General features: G+C 43.8%; 1 long non-coding RNA gene across 1 annotated transcript; it reads left to right on the top strand.

The window, feature by feature from the left end:
• The first annotated feature begins 1428 nt into the window (after positions 1-1428).
• On the top strand, positions 1429-6982 carry LOC138929002 (uncharacterized). The gene is made up of 3 exons (XR_011445429.1): positions 1429-2266; positions 4838-5136; positions 6608-6982. It is a non-coding gene; the product is annotated as an uncharacterized lncRNA (long non-coding RNA).
• The last annotated feature ends 388 nt before the right edge of the window (positions 6983-7370 follow it).

Below are 7370 nucleotides of genomic sequence, written 5' to 3'. Positions count from 1 at the left end.
CATAAATAAATCATAAATATTAAATGAAAATGAAAAATGTGCAGCATGAAGGAGGCAGCAGGAGCGAGGGGCAGTCCTGGGGCAAGGAAGCGCACAGAACCTGTCAGCAAGTGCCCGGCCAGGGAATAATGCAGGAGCCAACAATGCACCGACGATCGCATGATTAGCGGCCAGTACTGCAACCGTAGTCAGTACACGGAGAAAAATAGAGGTTAGACTTTGTGGAAATTGTAATCAGAATCAGGAAGGCATCTTAGGGAAATTTATTTAAATTAAATTAAGCATATTGGGAATAAGTTTAAAAGTTTACAGTTCTTTGAGCTACAGAACTCCAAGAATAGGAAGGTCTTTAAATATTTTTAAAGGCCTACAGTCAAGCTCAATCTTCTCAAAAGTGAAACACTAAATTCAGAAAAGCTTTATATATAAATTTTTCCCCGTGTAACTCAACCAAGCCATGACTCACCAGAAGCAACTCCAACAGCAGACCACGCCAGGCCAAAGCATGTGCTGTGGCCTCCGGCAACGCACGATATTCTCACAATGCAGAAAATTACTAAATTCGATATGCAATTTATAAACTCGTAGCTTCCCCCCCTCCCCACACACCGGGCGCCTGTATGCGGCTCCTCTGGCCTTCGGTCTCCGCTCTCTGGTCTTCGGTCTCTCCGGTCTCCGGTCTCCGACTGTGTCTGGCTTTTTTGGCAACGCTGCTGAAAACGATTTGGTAAGTACTGTTTGTTGATACCCAGCCAAGGCTTAAGTGTACCCAGAAGCAAGAGCTACAAAATCCTGGCAAAAATACTTTGCTTTAATGCGCTTTGCCCAGGCTGAGGGAGGGGGTTTCGGGTTTGGGTTTGGGATTGGTAGCTAGTGCTGGTTCTGGGAATCATGGGGCGGGCATTGCCTTGTTATTCGAAGACGTTTAAGCTGCAACTGAGGCAAAGAACCGAAAACTATATTCATTTTCAATTTCGCTTGGGGTATTTGTTGTTGAAGAAACTTATAAACTGGTCTTCAGCCCGAAAAGATATCCCTTTCCATCTGCATCTTCATCTCGGTCTCCCTCTCTAGGATGTAGCTTGTTTCCTGATTGCGTCTAATGCAGTCCCTGGCCACCCGTGTCTGTGACCTCCAGTAAAGGTGGATTTGTACAGATGTTGACTAGCAGTCAGTTAAGAGACTTGGAAAAAAAAACTAATTTCAAAAAGAAATATCTTGGTTTTTTCCTTTAAATCCTTTAAAAAATCTCTTTCAAAATCTTTAAGGAACAGCTTAAAGTTCTATTTAACTTTCAAAGTTTTACAAAAGTTGTTTAAAAATTATACACATAGTTTATCTTTGCCTTACCTAACAATATTGTGGTCTTTCCCATAAAAAAAAGTGTTTTATTATTATGACAATCTCAGCTGGCTGTGGCCCCATAAATTGCTCGCCCAAAAATCTCCTCTAAATTCCAGCGACTACTCCAAAGCCATTAGGGTTTTAAAACAACTGAAACACACACTCAAACTTGGGACAAGATGATTTAAAAAGCGTTAACATAGTTTCAGGCAGAGGAATGGAGTACGAAGTACGGCGGGTCAGAGCCGCAGACGCACGCAGTTGGCCGGAATAATCATTAATCATTTCTTAACGTGGCCAGAGAGCTGCCACCTTCGCGGCAGGTCGTCGGGTCAGAGTAGACGCAGGCATGGTCATAAGGCATTAACTTGGAGCGAAGGAGACGGCGGGTGGGTGATATTATCAAGTTGATTCCTCTGCTGGGGCAACCGCGACAAATTTGAAAAATGGCGCAAAAGTTTTAATGCCACGCCCCCGCGAGTGGCCCCTTGCCCGGCTCGCATGACATACGAGCTGAAATAAATATTTTTTCCCCTGGCATGTTACAAATGTTTTGAGTCAGATGAAAAGTTCGCTTCATTGTGGGCAAATTTAAGAGCTCTTCGTGCTCCGGTCTCTGCTCTGTGCTCCTTGCTGCTCGACTCCTCGGTCTCCTTGGTCCCTGGGCTGCCGGGTAACTTTCCCTCGAAATTGCTATTTCAAATTTAAATAGCCCGGCCCAGGCTGTGCCATGCCTGCTGCTGAATTACTCGACAATTTTATGACTCCATGCATAAAATCCGTATGACGCTGCAAGTATATCCCCTACATCCTGCCTCTCCGCCAGACCTCATCAGCTGGCAGTCGTCTCTCTGGGGGAGCAGGAGTAGCAGGAGCAGCAGGAGGAGCAGGATGCGGAAGAGAGCCGAGTGCCAAGTGTCTGGTAAGTGTAAATCGGCTTTGTCGTCGCTTGTTGTGTGTACAATGTAAACACAAACTGAATAATACTCAGAAGTGAGAAAATCTGTCGCTCTCGGAGTTTCTCATTTTCTCGCAGGAAAAGCCTCTCAGCATCTCCTGCTCTCTGCTGGTATAAGAGAAGGCAACGCTTGCGCAAATCAAAGAGAGTTGGAGTCCTTGCGAGCGAATGTTTTGTTTATTGTAGGAGAATTATTGTAAAATCAGCCTGTGGTGGGCTCAGCTTTCATGAAGCATTTATTATTTTCAGGCAATTATGGATTAAATTATGAGCCAATAATTGGAGGTTTAAATTATTCTTCATTTGTACTAAAGTATTGGCTGTAATATTATTATTTAATAATGTCTTTTTAGAGTCTTGGAATCAGATGAGTAATAAACAATAAAATTACTCTTAGAAAGAAGTGGTAGTATTTCCCATATTTCCAGATAATTAATGCCTTAGTTAATCTGTAAAATATTATACAACTTGCTAGTCTAACATTTCTTAATCATAATTTAATAGTATTTACATTCCATTATTCTACATTTTTAAGCCCCTCTCCCCTTGACTCAACTAAAACCTTACCAAGTATCTTAACGCTTTCCCCCTTTCGTTCCTTAATGAGGCATCTCAAGTAATTTTCAAAACATTTCCCAAGGACAATCTGCTGCAATTTTCAAGATCTAAATTTCACTCGCCCGTCGCTAAGATGAAACAAAAACTCGGGGGAGACGAAACTTTTTGGCCAAACATCAAATTCACGCCGATTTTTGTCATTAGAGCAACAGAAACTTTTGAGAGCTTGGCTCTCGAGGCCACCGTTTTTTCCCTGGCCCCCCCTGACCCCTGCTCCTCTTCCACCAAAATCCCCCTTCCCTCAAGCCAAAAGAGAGACCAACTGTCACTTGGGCAAGGGGCCGCGTTTTTAATGGTCAAAAGTTTTATGTTTATTGTTTATGCGTTGAAGCAAAAATTTTCATGAACTTTTCATTGTTCCGGTTTGCTGGCAGAAAACTTTTAGCATACAATGCACTTTAATTTGGCCATTCCCCCTCCAGCCTCACCCAATAGATCCTGGCAGGGAGCCGCCGCCGTGGAAACAATGGGAAGGCAAATGTTGCAGCAAAAGTTTATGCGCCAAGAACTTGGCCAAATGACAGTGACGGTGGTCTGAATGGAGGGCCAAATGGGGCGGGAGACAGCCTTCAAAGCCATTGACTGGCCGGGCGTTTCATTTGCGCGTAATATGCGCAGGCCAACTTTGCCTTATTGATGGCACAGGGAAAAATATATATCTTAAGTAATTTGTTTATTGGTTTTGAGGTGATTTGAAGCAGGAACTTTTTGAGAGGGAGAGTAAGTAACACCTCTACTTTTCAGTACCTATTATGGGTTTCTATTTCTTAAACAACTCTGGCAACTATTGTGCTGCCACAACTCTAAATATATGCTAATTCTTATCAAACTAAATTTCTTTCGGTGTGGCAAATGCAAATGTGTCCTGGAAATGTAGTTTTTTTGGCCACTCTACTCTACTCCAGTCTGTGTTCAGTTAATTTTTTCCATTCAAGGAGAAAACAAAGAGCCTTTCGCAGTTGCAGGCCCCCTTTTTTGCTCCTCATGGTCGTCGTCGTCGTCATCTTGTTAACATTTATTCTCGCCTCTGCCTGTGGCTCTCCCGGGGCACCTGCCTTACGGACTTACAATGTAAAAGTTACTTCAACTTGTGTTCTCCGCTCGGCATTTTTTAGCCGGCAAAAGTTTGGCCACTTAAAGCAGTTTGTCAGTCCGTTCGGAGCGTTAACTTGGCCATTCTGCGGAGCTTGCATTCGGGATGCACAGTTTACTTTCAAATTTTTCAATCATCGCATTATACAATGTGGTCCCGGTTCCAGCAAAGTTTTCCAAAGACTCTGGAGAAGACATTTTGCATTTTGCTTGCAAAATGGCAGGCGCAGCTGAAATCCGACTCGGAGACATATGGCTTCCTAAGCGTATTTGGCAGGAGCATATAGTATGCCACTTGATGACATAATAAATTGCCCTGGCTCTCGCACATACTATAGATTCTGTTCAGCTAGGAATGAAGGCCTTCGCTTCGGAAATGGTTTATTTGTTGGGGATGTGAAATATTTTTTACTGCCCGGCAAGAGTGAAGTGTAAATATGCCCGAAAGAGCTGCCATCGCTTTACTCTGAACCGTTTGCGTTTTGTTTTTTTTTTTTTTTTTATTTTTTCGATGTCAATCGCAGTTGGTGCAAAATGCCGCCCGCAGGCCGATCGGCAAAAGTGTGCAAACAATAAAGAAAGTATTTCCAAAATAAAGTAAATATGTCTCTGAAATGGTTTAGCTGCAACTGAGACTCAAAACAAATCGAAATTCCTTGCAGTGGCACTGGAAAAAAAAGAGTACAAAGGAATTATAGAAAAATGTACTCAATTTATTTATACATCTAACTTTAAATCCTAATCCTCAATAGCTTTTATTTTTTATTTAAGTATATAATAACTAAAAATAGTCCTTCATCTTTATTTAAATATTTTTTGTTTCAGTGCTTCTTCAGTAGCTTTGCAGCCACACTGAAGCTAAGAAAAAAGTGGCCACATTCTAGTCGAAAAATTGTGGACACATGGGACCCAGCAACTGGAGGAGCAGGACGAGGATGAAATTGTGACACAAAGTTATGACAATGATGAAATGGGAACGACGTCGACGTTGCCACCGTCGCCGCCGGAGCCTCGACCGTTGATGATGATGAGCCGCAGCGGCAAGCGAAGCAGAAGGAGCAACGTCCCCGAGTCCGGGAGTACTGCTATGGACACGGATGCCAGCTGCCGCCACCGGTGGGAGAGTAAGACATTTTGCGAACCCACTTTTCCGCAGGAATACAATTTCATTTGATGTGCCCGTGTGTGTGTGTGATGAAATTTTCGCACATTTACATAAAGGAGATGTTGAGTATGTGGCCAGGAGGCCAGAAGGACGAGAATGCAGTCAAATAACGGGCTCGTATGACTGAGGTAAATGCCCTAACATGGAAGGACTCTAATGAGAGCCACAGAAAAGCAAAGAAGCAGAGAGCCAGAGCGAGAGAGTGCCAAATGAGGTTACTTTTTCGTAGAAATCGTGTTAAGTTCATCAAAAGTCAGATTACTGGGACAGTTCCAGATTTTCAGGACTCAAATTCGGCGTTGACATTTTCCGACTTTCACTAACTTGACTCGCAGTCAGCTTGGAATTTGCATGCCAAATGCCCAAGAACGGAGCCAAGTCGTTCAGTCACATGTGACATTGCATGCCACATTCCACAAAAAAGTAGAAAAAAGCTATAAGAAGGCGAAGGCAACAAAACTTTACGAGTACCAAATACACTTAAAAAGTAATAAAATATTTTATTACGACACACAAAACTACAGCACACATGGCAACCCAAGGAATTGCTCCGGAAATATGCAAACACTCGACTCTGGGAACTTGAAAACTCCTTGGAGAAGGAGGACAGCCTTCGCCTCGTTTAAATAATCCCGAGTTCAGCGAGAAATTAAATATTCATTAGCCGCTCAGCACGCCTTCTCCCCGTTCGATGTCACGGATTTTGATTAAGCATCTAATGCCGCATCTATAATGCCCCATCAGGACACGAGCCACTAATCAATAATGCGCTCCTCCTTGCGCCACGAAGCTAATCCAGCGACTCTGCCAGTTAACCGCAGTGCCAAAGGCAGTCCCAATCCCAATCCCAGTCCCAATCCCTTCGCTCTACTCTGCTCTGTCTCTGTTTGTTCGGTGCGTGTCATCCGGAGTGGCAATCGAGGCAAGGACCTGCAGGAGCCCCACTCGTCGCGCTGTCGCTGACGCAGTTCATCAATCAAATCACTGGCTGTTAGTCAAGCAGTCATGTGATTTGATTGATTCGCGCTAAAAATCTCTAGTCAAACAAACGCCAGTCCCACACTTGCTGCTGGCTGGCATTAATAATGCGGCTCGAAATGAGGAGCATCAGACGGCGTCAACGAGCTCTGGGGGGCATCCTGGCAAAGGGGTAGTGACGGCAGTTGATGCTGGCAGCGATGTTGCAACCACAGCAGCTGCCACTCGGCTTGATTTTGCAATGCATTTTGCCTTCTAGCAGGCGGAGAGGAAAAAAAAATAGTAGAAAAGAAAAGTAAATAAAACATGAAAGGAAGGTTTGCAAGCTTGTGAATGAAATTTAATTCTTAGCAAGGGTATAAATATATAACAAATTTCAATAATTTCAAGAGCATAATGTTAATAAATCCCACTTATCTACCTCCTCTCCTTTTTTTTTCTCTGTGCTCCAGTCACACCGGAAACGGAAGCAGGACCAGAAATCGATAAGCCCGGTGACAGTTGCTTAAGCGGTGGAAAGCGACTCGGACAAGGCATTCATTTGTCACTTGCTCGGGATATAAATAATTTACACAAGACAACAACAAACGATTGCCCCCGGACATCTTGGCCAATTTTAGCAACAGCTCCCCGGCCGCCTGTTTAGGCATAAAAAATTGTTACGTCAATGAAATTGCCCAATTTTATGTTCAATCAATAAATGGAGCTGGAGAAGGAACCGATCCAAGTCCAAGTCCCGGCGTACGTGTTGGCTGCCTCAATTTATTTGGTATTCATGCAACATTAACATGGATTTTTATTAGTATCATGTTTTTGAAAAGGGTTGCGACCTGGCCAACTAATAAAACTCCTGCGAAATATATATATATGTGAAACTGGAGGAGTCGGCAACCCTTTGGATAAGCATTCCGGAGCCAGAGGGCTTAGACGCTGGCCAGGGAAAATTGTGTTATGCCTACGGTTTCGGTATCGAATGGGATCGCAGCCAGCCAGACAGGTGATGGAAAATGGCTCCGGTTGCCCTTTGGCAGTCGGAGAGTACGTGACTCCTGCCGGCTGGTTGGAAATTGGGTCCTATCCCTTTCCAGCCTTGAGTCGTTTTGGGGAAAACGAGAATCAATACCTGCTTTGATTGACACTTTGAATTTAAAGCGTTGAATTAGCCCGGTTAGCTCAGCCAGCCAGCGGCGTTTTTCGGTGGGATCCAGCAGGTGT

This window comes from Drosophila kikkawai, chromosome 3R (genome assembly GCF_030179895.1).
Source record: "Drosophila kikkawai strain 14028-0561.14 chromosome 3R, DkikHiC1v2, whole genome shotgun sequence".
NCBI lineage: Eukaryota > Metazoa > Arthropoda > Insecta > Diptera > Drosophilidae > Drosophila > Drosophila kikkawai.
This window is presented reverse-complemented; position numbering and strand designations above follow the sequence as displayed.